Below are 13,746 nucleotides of genomic sequence, written 5' to 3' on the forward strand. Positions count from 1 at the left end.
GGAAGAAAAGAGGAAGGGGTTGAGTTAGGAGAATCCAACAGCAGTTGGTGTCAACACCAAGGGCCAGAGGCACAGAGACGAAATAGGCAACGTTGATAAGGGGTTGAAGCGGCTCGGAGGGTCTCCTTTCCACATCTGGTTGATTCCACCAGCTCCTATCTGGTAGCGAGAGACTGAACATATAATGGACAATGGCCAGACCATGTTTAAAAGCAGAACTCTGACCCACAGCCTATGACAACCTTCCCAGGAAACTGGTCCTCTTGTCAATAATGAACAACTCAGGAAGCAACCTGCTGTAAGTTAGGCTTGCAGGAAGCTACATCCCTGTCTCTAGCAACAATCAAGGAATCTACATGATAACTACTAACAATCGGCACGAGATGACCAAGACTTGACTAATGGACAGCTTCCCTAAGTTTTTTCTCAGCTTCCAACTTAAGACCCACCAGACAAAGCTGAGTGTGCATCTTACTGTGGTTTGGGTGTGTTCCCTAACATTTATGTGTTGGGGAATCAATTCCCAGCGCAGCGGTGCTGGAAGGTGGCACCTTTAAGAGGTGATTAGACCAAGAGGTCTCTGCCTTCACAAATGAACAAATGAATAGGTTTGTTTTAGAAGCGGGTACAGCTCTCTCTCTCTTGCCTTCTTTCACCCTCTTGCCTTCCACCATGGGATGATGCAGCAAAAAGGCCTTGGCCAGATCCTTGGCATGGTTATCTTGGACTTTCCAGCCTCCAGAACTGTGAGAAATAAATCTCTTTTCTTTATAAGCTACCCAGCATGTGGTATTGTGTTATAGCAACACAGACTGGACTGAGACACATCTTTCACTAATCACACAGATGCCTGCTTCCCGTTAGCAGCCTCCAACTTCCCTGTGCCAATAGCCACCAATCAGGACAGTGCCGCAGTCTGGCTGGGCACAAAATGACCGAGCCGCCACACAGCCTTGTAGGTTCAAAATGGGAACTCCTTTATTCTCTGCACTTCTGAGAATGCCATGCATGCAGCCTTCTCCCAGGACATACCACACACCAATCGGAAATCCCTCCTCCCGAAATCCCTCCTCCCGCACTTCCCCAACCAATGGGAACTCTCCGGGAATCCCCAGAGAACTCCAAAGTAGCAGGCCTATGCAGACAGCAGGGGTCTAATATACAACTGAATACACAGCTTAACATAACCATTATCATCTCAATGGCTTGCTGGCAGTCACCTCTCAACCACCTGTTCTGGCAAAATGCCATGCATCATTCCAACTAGGCTATGGCTCTCAGCAGGACAGAACTGCAGCCTTCCCTTGGACAGACTGCCCTCTTCTCTGCCTGCCTTTGAGTCTCTGCCAGCCACAATGAAGGTGATACCCTCAGTAGAGCAAGCCTAGAATAAATAGACTTTGCTTCCCTTTTGTGACTGGTCTTCATTTATTTCCACACAGAGAAGCCTAGAATGGATCTAGTTGGTCGATCATGGAGGCCCCCAAAGGCTGGGAAGAAACTATGCAGGCTCAGGAACAGAAGGAGAGATTAGAGTGTGCTGCGACTGGCTATTGCTGGGGGGACACTAAGTCACCCAGAGAGAACTGTCAGCTCTGGCCAAGGGAGAGGAACTAGAAAAAAATATTCTCTTAGCTATGAAGTGTAACTGGAAACTCCAATGGACAGAACAGCAAGCGGGTGGCCAAGAGTCACTGTCCCAGTCACTAGGACCCTAAGCTGTCATTTTTTTCATATGCCAAGAAGATACCTAAGTTGCATTCTTTTGCCTACAAACCCAGGCACCATCTTGGAGAGGAGCTGCAAAGGACTGAAGTGTGAAAGATATTGAGTGATTGGGCATTTTCAGGCTGTCTGATTTTCAGACAGGCTGAGTGTTTGCTAAAGGGGCTGTTGAAATGACTGCACCAATGGATTTGTTCTTATTTACCCATAATGTGCCCACCTAGAAGAGCAGATCAGTTGGAGGGAAAATATTAAAACCATGCTCCCTCTGGATATTGAAGTTGTAGTCAAACCACTTTTGCATGCTCATATGAACTGAAACTGTTTCCCTTTTTTTACATTAAACCATTCTGGGCTAAAGTTTGCTTTTTCCTGGTTTTCAGCTGACCAAGGCTGGGACCAGGCAAAAATAACCTAGTGACTTGCTTCAATAAACATTGGCCCCTGGGTAATTAGACTATGGAATTCCTGAAATGTTTCACTTATCAGGACTAACAGGTCAATCCCAACCTGTTCCCGGCTATGCAAAAATTTACCCAACCCGGCTCTAAAACCTTAAGTAACCCTCCTTCGACTTCTCTATCCTGAGATGCCACTGGACCCCAGAGCATGCCAATGTTCTCCCTTATTACAGTAAGTCCAGAAAACCCAACTCTGCTCAACCAACAGGGTTTTTCTGGCAATGGGTTTGAATACTCCACAGCCAATACCCATTACACTTTAAATTGTGTGGTCGGGCTCTGGAACGCTAGGGGGAACAGACACAGGCCGCGGGTCAGGCCCCGAAACAGGAAATGGACGAGTTCTTTCTGAACAAATGTAGCAATGACTCAGGACACCAAAGGTTAGGAGTATGTACACAGGAAAAGCTAAAAACAGACCCGAGTAGGACCCACGCAGCTGGATTCTGTACGCGGAGGAGGCCAAACCCACCACTTTTATTTTCAAATGTTCCCTGAATACAATTGGAATGAAAAAGCAACGATTAAATTTAAGAATAAATACTATTAAAAAGAGCATATCAAATACCTGCCTATATGGAACACATTAACATAAATGAGGGGACTCCTTTTTCATACCTTGAATTAACTGGACTCAGTATTTAAAGGAGGAAGGAGAAGATGGAGGAAGAAAAGGAGGAGGAAGAAGCAGAAAAGGAGAAATTCTATGGACTACAGAAGAATCTGGAAGAGGACTCGCGTCTAAAGTGTCCAAGCTTAATACATTTTACATTTCCACTTGGTCCAGTCCCTTCCCGTGGCTCCAGGTGGTGGGGTGGAGGAAGAGCTGTTGGAGGAGGCTGAGTTGACTCCATGTTATCCATATTAGCAAGAATTAATTCCTGTCCCGAAGTCGGTAAATCTAATCTGTGTGGTCCCCAACGCCTAAGGCCTTATCCTGTCTCCCGGGCTGTCCCTGAGAACTTGGGGGGTCCTTGCTTCTCTAGAGTTAGCCCCAGATGAGTGTCGCCTGAGTCTCGGGAGCAGCCAGAGCTTTTTCTCAGCTCCACCTCAGTTCAGCCGTCATCTCTCAGCTGCCAGCTCTGATTGCACCACCTTGGGTCCGTGGGCTGCCACTGACTTGTGCCAGTCCCCTGGAGGACCTCAGCCTGTGCATCAGCTGGTGTCTCTTGCCCTCTGTCCACCTGATGCCCACCTACCCAGGAAGACTGGAGCAACCAGACTTCCCACCGTGACCCAGAGGGGAGGAACTTTTGTGGCAGACGCCATTCAGGTTCTGTTTGCTTCTTGTTTTGCTACTGACCAGACCAGAGAGTCACTTTCTGTCCCTGAAATCTGTTCTCCACACGTCTCTTTGCCTAAGCTGGCCCTCCAACCCGGTGTACCTCCATATACCATCATAAGCAGCGTCTTGTCATAGCAAAACTGGTTGAGAGAAGATTGTATAATACGGGGAAAGAGAATTTTTATGGGTGGCAAACATTTTATTCCAAGTACTTGAAAGTAAGAAAATATTTCTAAAAAAGGAAAACATTGCACTTATTTTGTGTTACTCCTTAGAGCTGAAAGAGTTGCTGAAAATTACAGAATGGGAGCTCTTAGCCTTAAGGAAGGCTTTTCTGACATTGGTCATATTAACATTAGCAAATCTCCTTGTAATGTTTCTAGAAGTGGCTGCAGATTATGTAGATGTGATCTCTTTGTGAAGGTGGATTGGAGGTCTGCCTGTATTCTTTTCTGAATGTGTATTATTTCTCAGTAAAAAGTTCAAAAAATGAACAGATGGACAGACCCACCCCCTTCATGCTTGTGCGTCCTGTTCTCAGAGCTACCGAAGTAGACACATGGTGACATCTTACTGGGGCGACCACAGGAGACAGAGACCCAGGACGGAGAGCTGGAGAAGAGTCTCCTTAGGCACCGTGATGCTATTTTTGTTTCTTCCCAAGATCAGGAATGAGCATGGTGTGCAGGTTTCTGCCACCCAAGTCAATCTTTAAGAAAGAGTAAAAGCAAGAGGGCAAGATGGAGTACAGGAACAGGTTCCTAGGACAATCCCAGAGAATCCGGGGACATGGTTGGGGGTGACAGAAGCTCATCTTCATCTGACATAGCTGGGACCAGCCTGGGTGCCAGGAAAAGGATCAGAGGGGAAGGTTGGAAGAAAGCTTTCAAAACTCTGTTCTGGTCTCCCCACGGCCACACCACCTCGGAGCTGCCTGAGGACAACCCTTAAATGTCTTTTCAGCCAGGAGTTGACTGCTAGAGTCAGTGCTAGAGTCCCACTGACCAAGGACTTGGAAGTGAAGGCTAAGCAATGGGCAGGAAAAAGCCCTGATGGGAGGTCCAGGGGGTGCAAGCAGGGTTGTCGGGCAGCTGCCTGCAGGACCTGCCCCTTCACCCACCCACAGCCCCTCAGGGGCTACAGTTCAGCCGGCCCCAGGGTGTCTAGTGAAGTGATGGACAGTGTGGGGGGGGCTGTGCTCCCTTCTGCTTAAGCTTGCCGTGGCAGGCCTGGGACCCTGGCTACCACACAGCAGCAGGACGCATAGCTGGCCTTCCCAGGGACCGTTGGCTTACCTGAGCACAGCTAGATCCCTGGCTCCTCACCTTTCTGCAAAGGGCTGTGGCTTGCCACACACCACCTGGAGCAGAGGTACGCTTGAGCATCACTCCTGATGGGGCTGCCTCCTGGGAAATGTGACACCAGGGGATCCCGACACTGTGTGAAGAACACAAACCCAGACCATTCTGGGTCAGTCACTCCACGTGGCCTCTCGATGTCATGAAGACAGGTGGTCAATGTGAGATGTGGCTGCTCCTGGCATAATGTGCATTCTGTTTCACAGGGAACTGTTTTATATATGCAAAAATAATGAGTAAATAAGACATAATAAACCAAAAACACAGTTGTTGTTTCCATGATCGACTGTCATGTCCTGTAGGGGACAGCAGGGCTTCGCTGTGACTGGAGCCTCGTAGATATGTTCACACCAGCATCGCCCCAAGCATAAGAGGAAGCTGCAGGGCTATGATGTCACCAGCCACAGGCCTTTTTCAGTTCCCTTGTCATCTTATGGATCGATTATCATACACGCAGCCCACCCTAGTCTAAGCCCGTTCATTGCCGCAGTCCGGCTGCAGCAAAATAGCCGGGGGGTGACGAGCAACTTGTGTAGATTGATACAGCAGGAGTGGGAGCCGTTTATTGTAGGACAGGAGGGGTATATATACATTGCACACAGCTTATCTAATTAACATAAACTAGATACAGCAGTCAACCAATAAGGAATCTTCACACTTAATGGCTCGCTGGTGTTACTTCACAAACCACTCCCTCTGGCAAAATGCCAGGCGCCATCTTGACTTGTTTACAGACCCTAACAGTGCATTATGTTTTGAGTTGGAAGAGTTGGGATTTAAACTGATCCCGGGAGGTCTTGTCAATATAAAATATTGTGAAGACAAATCAAGAAGTGCAGCCCAGACATGAGATGCCTATGGGTTTCAGTGTGCTGACCTACTAAGTGCTCCCCATGTGTTAGCCATTTATTTGACTCATGCAACATGAGATAGGCCCATTTTACAGGTGGGGAAATTGAGGAATGGAAAAGTCAGTGAACTTGGCTGTGACTATGGGCAGTCCATGGACTTGAGCTCAAGCAGTCCAATAGCTGAGTCCAGCTTTGACCACCACACCAGCTCTCACCCTTGATTATGGATTGCACCAGAATGGGAAAATGCTAGACTGGGAATGGCTAGGTCATGGATTTATGGGTAGGGGCATTGGACTGGGGAACCCCTGTTGAAAGCACAAAGAATGTGCAAAAGGAGAGAAAATATAAAAGGGGAGCAAAGAAGCTAGAGGATAAAGTAGGAGGCCAACACTGCATCCTAACCGACCCAGAGAGAGAGAATGGTGAGGATGGAGGATTTGCTATGATGTTGTCAGGGAATGTTCTGATACTGCTTCTGAGCTGACTGCGGGCGGAGGGTTTCAGCCCCTGTGCCTTGACCTTTACAACTCCTGCCAGTGGCGAGGAATTGGTCAAGGAAATCATGAAAGTGGAAGTCACCGTCCCTGCTGGCTGTCACCTGTGAGCCGCTCTGCTCAGGTAAGTCAGGTAAATAAGCAGTTCCAGGCTTTGGGCTTCCCAGGAAGGGAGCACAGGCAACGGCAGGTCAGGGGAACAGGAGACAGATGTCTCCTCCTAGGACATCGTGGCTAAAAGGAAACACGGAAAAGGGAAAACCCCCTAGATCGGGGTCACAGAACCCAGCCCACGAGCCAAGCCCACCTGCTACCCACTTTTGTACACCCTCTCGCACTGGAGCACAGACAAGACCTGGGTCTGTCTGCTGTCCAGAGCTGCTGTCGTCCGACCCTGGCAGAGCTGAGGAGTCGTGACAGTCATCCGATGGCCTACGGATGGCATGTACTTTCTGGTCCTTCACAGAAAGAGTTTGCTGACCCCTGACCTGGACAATACCTGCCAGGGCATCTTAGCCACTGCTTGTCCCTCCCTCTCTTCCTCCCACCACGCCCACCCAGGAGTCTGCCTCTCCCTGGTCCCCTGTCCACCTCCACCCAACACTGGGCTCACCTGTGGGCTCCCAGTGGCTGCGTAGCTCCTGAGTTTGCACCTGAGTCATTGGAAGGCGCATGTCACATCCCTGTGTCCTCCGGGGTGCTGCCCACCTGTCGAGTCATGGGGAGCTCAGCCCCCATAATAGTTACAGAGAAGGAGCAAAACCTTAACCCAGAACTTAGCTCCCTCTGCCTGGGCCGCACTCAGAATTCACTTCGTTTGCACAGTGAACAGAGAGAGGATTTGATATACTGCTCAAGAAAAATATGAATAATAGCCGGGGCTGGGCTGCAGGGGGAGAAGGGGCCTCCTCCTGGATGGGCAGTCGTCCTTCACCTCTGCCTCCTCCGTTGGCCTTCCTGAGAGCGTCTCTGGTGCCTGGCTCAGGGGCTGGGCTTCTGTGACCCCTGCAGAGGGCCCTGGCTGGCTGGGGTGTTTGGCTTTGCTGGCTCATTTTGCTCTTCTCAAGTAAGCTGAGCCCACAGATCACCCCGTGCTTATTTGCAGAGTCCATCTGTGAGATAAAGGCGAGACAGTTGGACTAAGGGCAGAGGAGGGAGGAGGGGGACATGAGGGGACTGGGATGCCTGTCCAGACCGAGCCCTCCTCAGATTAGGTCACTGTTTATATAAAGAGTTAAAATTAAACCGAGGACTGATTTCCAAGCTTTCTGACATTGGACATGGCTCTCTGCACCCTCCCTGGAATGCGCTGCAGTAAACATCCCAGAGCCCGTGAGCCACGTCAGGGAGAAGCCAGGGAATATCACTAGCAGCGAATTCCAGCCTCTATAAAATGACTCTGGGGACAGGCTGCAGACTTGTTCTCTCTGGCTCTTTCCTCTAAGCTTTCCTGCTGGATATTTCTGTTCTTTCTAATTCCCACGTTTCTACCCATGAGGCGGCCATATTTGCCGGGAGCTACCACACACAGAGGTCTAGATTTCCATTTGGCCCATAGCATGAAGCTCAGAGTTTGTCCCCTCTGTAAAGTCTTGCCCTTCCTCCGCTCTTCAACAAACTGAGACCACGTGACATTCCCACAGAGACTCTGCATCACTCTAAGACTAGGCAGATAGAAAAAAAGGAGGCTCAGAGAGGTTCAGGGACTTGCCTAAGGTCACAGAGCAAGTGAGCTGAGAGACACTGAAAGTCCGTCTCCTGCGAGCTTCCCATTGCACCCCAGCTACCCTCCCGGCCTCCCCCATCCTCAGCACACTTCCATATATTTGGTTGAGATGTTAATTAGAACGGTTGCTCTGTAAAGAGAAGGGTTCTGTCCTGTTTCTTGGGGATCCCCAGCATCCAGCATGGTGTTCAGTACGGTGCCTGTCCCATAATAGATCCTCAGTGAATTCATGCATGGGGACGGTCCTTCCATCTGCCCATTAGCTCTCTGTTTGACTGATTTTCCTCGTAGCCTGGAAGGTCTTTGAAGAGCTGGCTTGGGGTTTTCCTTCACTACGGCACCAAGCCAACAACCTCAACCTCTGCCTCCAAGGGATTCAAGTGGAAATAAAATACAGAGTAGGAGGTGAGCCCCCCCCACAATCCACCAGGCATCATTCTGTATATGGGCTCCCTACTGTCAAAACAGACCCTTTCACGCCTGGGCATTGGGGACTCCGTTGTTGCCAGCCTGTCCCACCAGCCCCGTCTGGTAGACAGAGTCCTCTGCTCTGCTTGGAGTCTCTATCTCTGTTTTTAAATCAACCAGACAACGCTCACCCCACCAGCTCCAAATTAGTTCTTCCTTTCATGCCCTTCCTGGTTCCTGGCTCCGTGCCAGGGTCCCTCTCCTCTGGAAACAGGAAACGTGTTCAGAGTCATGGTCCTCACCTGGTTAGCACCTCTCCTCTGGGACGATTTCTCTTAGGGTGGCTCCCACACATGCCAGCCTTTCTTGCTGGCCATTCCCAGGTGGCTAGTGTCAGTGGAGGAAGGAGGAGTCATGGGGAAGGGAGAGGAGGTGGGTAGCTTTGTCCCGTGAGGCTCTGTCACAGATGGAAAGAAATAGTTTCTTGGCCACGTGTGCAGCACATGCTTCCAGGACGGTGGGTTGCATTGATCAAATCTCGCGAGGAGCTGTATTTGAAATCTTTAAATGAATAACGAAGGCTTGTCTCCTTGCCTACCCTGCTAGTTTCTATTTTTTTTTCTTTTTTAATCCTGAGTTTCATAAAAATGCCTGAAATTCAATCACCCCAAATCAAGACCTCACAGGAGTCCCTACTGGGCAAAGTCACCTGTTCTGGGAATTTCTCTCACCCTGCCTCCTCCCTGTCCTGCAGGTCTCAGCCTTGACTACTCTGGGCTTGGACTCCTGGCGTCCTCTGTTGTCCTCTGTCCCTCCCTCCCTAGGTCCTGTATTCACACCAAATCGAGCTAAAGGCATTGACTGAAGGGGTGAATGAATGAAACTTTCTTTCCATCTAGTATTTTCTTTTTCCCTCTGAGGTTTCAACAAAGGACTACGATGCAGGTGTCACAAGAGGAGAGAGGACTTCAGGGAAATCTCCTGTGTGACTATCGATCTGCTTTGTAGGTTTTAAACGACACGCCTTTGGGCCCCTTCTGTTTTGGTGACCTGTCCTTTCTCATAGCCTCCTATTTTGCATGAGTCTGTGAGTGACAGGGCTCAGTAGGTGGCTCTTCAGCACTGAGGGAGGCCACTCCCCTGGGAGCTGGGCTGGGGCTGAGCATCCTGGATGGCTTCTTGCTCTCTGTGGTCATCTGGTGACCTTCTTGGGCTTCTTTCCAGCATGGCAGCTGCTCCTGAGAGGGAGCATTTCAAGGGAACAAGCCCCAGCGTGTGAGGGCTGACCACACCTCTGGGCCATCACACGTGCCACAGCGTGGTTTTGCCAAAGCACGTCCCGTGGCTAAGTCCAGACGCAATGCAGCAGGGACCACACAAGGCCTGGCCACACCTGCCATCGTTCCTAAATATCGAGTGCTCTCATAGTCACGTGTTTCCAGCGCACCTTGCAGACTGACCCCCTTATCTTGAGTTGGCCAGTAACATGTACCAACCACCAGGTGCCAAGGACCCTGGAGTGATTGGAAATAGAACTATTAAAAACAATGTATCTTATTTGGGAACCATAACGCATGTCTACAAAGAGATACTAAGCCACCTTCCGGTGCTGTTCCATACTTACCACACGAACACTCATTGCTAGAGCCATGCGCCACCAAAACGACCCCAGTGAGGACATCACAGTTGATGTATGATCCAGATTGCCCTCTCTTCTTCAGTGTGGAGAAGTTAGTTGTCTACTGACATCAGCCCTAAATAAGAAGATCCCTATAATTCTCCAGAAAAGAAAATGTCCCCTGAATAAGACAAGTATAGCTTTTATGTGATAAGCTCTATATCATGATTATTGCAATCTGTCTGGCATTTTTTTTTTTTTTTTTGGTAGCGTCTCTGCTCTTCCTCTCTCACATAAATGATCATTCAAAACTATATCAAGAGGACTGGGGCTGATATGTGTGAGGCACTGGGTTCGATTCTCAGCACTGCATATAAATGAATAAAAAATAAAGGTCTATCAACAACTAAATATGTGTGTGTGTATATATATATATATATACTACATTGAGGGAGGTAAATGACAGGGGACAGCAATCAGGGTAATAGTTCTTATAATGTAGCCCCTGAACCATCACTGATTTGGAAGTTAGAAATGCATATTCTCAGGCTTGATCCACACCCACTGAATCAGAATCTCAGGAAAAGGGACCCAGCAATCTAAATTTCAATGGCCTCAGGTATGTTGGTGCAGTTAGGGGTGAGAAACATTGATTTACAGGACACGGTGTTAGGCCATGGCTTTTACTGAGGTGACTCAGTAAGATTTGGTACAGGTTGGGTATCCCTCATTCAAAATGCCTGGGACCAGAACTGTTTCAGATGTCAGATTTTTTTTTTTTTTTCCGTGTGTGTGTGTGTGTGTGTGTGTGTGGTGCTGGGGATTGAACCCAGAGCCTTGTGCATGTGAGGCAAGCACTCTACCAACTGAGCTATATTCTCAGCCCCTCAGACGTCAGATTTTTTTCATAGTGTGAAATATTTGCAGATTAATAATTGGAATGGGACCCAAGTATAACATTAAATTCCTTTAGATTTCATACACACCATATGCACATAGCCTGAAGGTAATTTTATGCAGTATTTTTAGTGCACCTGCATTTTGACTGCAACTTGTCATATAAGGTCAGGGGTGGAATTTTCCACTTGTGGAATCAGGCCAGTACTCAGAAAGTTTTGGATTTTGGAGCATTTCAGAATTTGAATTTTCAGATGAGGCATGCTCAGCCTGCAGTTCTAATAACCTCGGATGGCTGCTTCTGTTTTCTGATCAATGTTGCGACAGCTACCCTAACAAGCGATGAGGGTGAAATGAAATGGGATGATTTCAGTACAATTTTTCAGAAGGAAAAAAATTATCCAGACCACCCGTGATGTAGATTTGGTATGTTACGTGCACTTGAGACATACTGATCAAAAAGTTCTCTTTGTTCTTTTCCTATAGAAAGTACATGCAGATTCTCCAGAATCTCAAGTTCAAGTAATTGCTAGGGGAACTCTGTAGAAGAGTATCTGCTCCTATCCTATTAAAAAAAAAAAAATGTTCCCACATATTCTGGGCAAGAAGAGCAGTTGAGAAATAGGAAAGTTGGGTCAAAAAGAAACTAATCATACTTGTTTGAGAGAAGTTTATCCTCAGACACAAGATGAATATTGTAAAGAATTTCATCTTTCCAGAATTGTCAAGCCATCTGGTGAAAAGAGCTGACGGATACAATTTCTATTTCATTGACCAAATTCTCATAGCACTTTCTCTTTCTCACCAAGTGTAAATATTTTCCAGTGAAGTCTCTAGGGCTGGCAGTGGTGATGTGGGTGTTTCCTCACTGTAGGACTCTTGATTTTTTTTCCTTTTGTAACTAAGCAGAGGTAATTTAGAATTATGAATTAAAGCCTTATATGCCATATCTTTGATTCAACAATAGCACATCTAGGAATTTATACCAAGGAAATAATAATGTGTGCAAAAAGTAGCTGTAGCATATTCATTTCCTCATAATTTATAATAGGAAAAAAAACTCAGAACAACCTAAATAGTCAATAATGGAGGATTATTTTTTAAAATATGTTATGTACACACATATAACTGAATAATATACAGCCTTTAAAATGGCAATTCATAAGGATTATAGAAGGATATCAATGGCCCTGGGATGATGTTTGGGATATATCATTAACAGAAAGAAAGTGGATTTCAAAAATAATATGCACAGCCACTGCATATGCAGTAAGATGACTATTAAAAAATGAAAAATAACAAGTATTGATGAGGCTGTGGAGAAATAGGAGCCCTTGTAAATTGCTGAAAATGTAAAATGGTGCAGCTCTGGAAAACAGTATGTTGGTTCCTTGAAAACTTAAACTTGGAATTACCAAAGACCCAGTGATTCCACTCTTAGGTATAGACCTAGAAGAACTGAAAGCGGGAACTCAAACAGATACTCCCATACCAATGATCAGAGTGCTATTCACAACCACCAGAAAGCAGAAGAAATCCTTATCCATGAATTGATGGTGGGATAAACAAAATGTGGTCTATGATGGGGCCTCATTCGGGTGTAAAGAAGGAATGAAAGTCTGATATAAGCTACGACATAGATGAATCTTGACAATGTTATGCTAGACACAAAAAGATCAATATTGGGTTATTCCATTTATATTAGGCACTCAGTTTAGGCAAATTTGCAGGCACAGGAGGTAGAATAGAACTAGGGTTGGGTAGAGAGGAGAATGGGGAGTTATTATTTGATAGGTAGAGTGACCTTTTAGGATGAAAACCTTCTGACAACAGATATTATGGATTAGACAACATTGTGAATTTACTCAATGCCACTGAACTGCACTAATAAAAAAGGCTAAGATGGTAACATTTTTTATTTCCTCACTTCTTATTGGTGCATTATAGTTATACCTAATGATGGGATTCATTGTTACATATTTGTATATGCACGCAATATAATAATATAATTTGGCCAAAATCATTCCCCAGCACTTGTCCTCTCCCTCCCCACCACCTGCCCCTTGATTCCTTCCTCTACTGATCTCTTTTTGACTTTTAGGAGATCCATCACCACCTTCATTTTCCTTTTTCCTCTCTAGCTTCCCCATATAAGAGAAAACACATGTCTCTTGACCTTCTGACTTCCACTTATTTCACTTAACATGATGGACTCTAGTTCCATCCATAAAATGGTGAATTTTGCTTTTACCATTATTTGCATAAACTTTACAATAATGAAAGAGACAAAATAGAAGTCACAATATGATAATATTTTCCATAAATATATGATAGCAACATATTCCCTTGATTTTAGGAGACATCATTAGCCTAAATACATTTGGACCTCCATATCCTCAGATTCAACCATTGATTGAAATTTTCAGTAAATATCCAAAAGCAGCATGAAAGACATTTTCCCCTAATAATATATTAGAACAACTATTAATATAGCATTAACATTTATTAAGTACATGAGTAATCTAGAAATTATTTAAAGTACACAGAAGGCCGTGTCTGGGTTTCATGCAAAACTATATCATTTTATACAAGGGACTTGAGTATCCATAAATTTTGGTTTCCAGTTGGGGTGCATCTGGAATTTATGCCCCATGAATACTGAGGGATGAGACTAATAGTCTTCAGATTTAAACAAAATGATATAAGTACCCATATATCATATATATATATATATATATATATATATATATATATATATATATATATACCCATAGATGTGATCTGATTACAGAAATAACAAAGTTTGAAATATTTGCATCTCAGAAATTAAGAAATGTGTACATTTAGCATGGAAAAAAAGTCTCACAACAAATATTCTGGGCAATAGAATTATAGGCATTCTTTATTATTTCATTTTTCC

The sequence above is a fragment of the Callospermophilus lateralis genome, chromosome 6, assembly GCF_048772815.1.
Source record: "Callospermophilus lateralis isolate mCalLat2 chromosome 6, mCalLat2.hap1, whole genome shotgun sequence".
Classification (NCBI taxonomy): Eukaryota; Metazoa; Chordata; class Mammalia; order Rodentia; family Sciuridae; genus Callospermophilus; species Callospermophilus lateralis.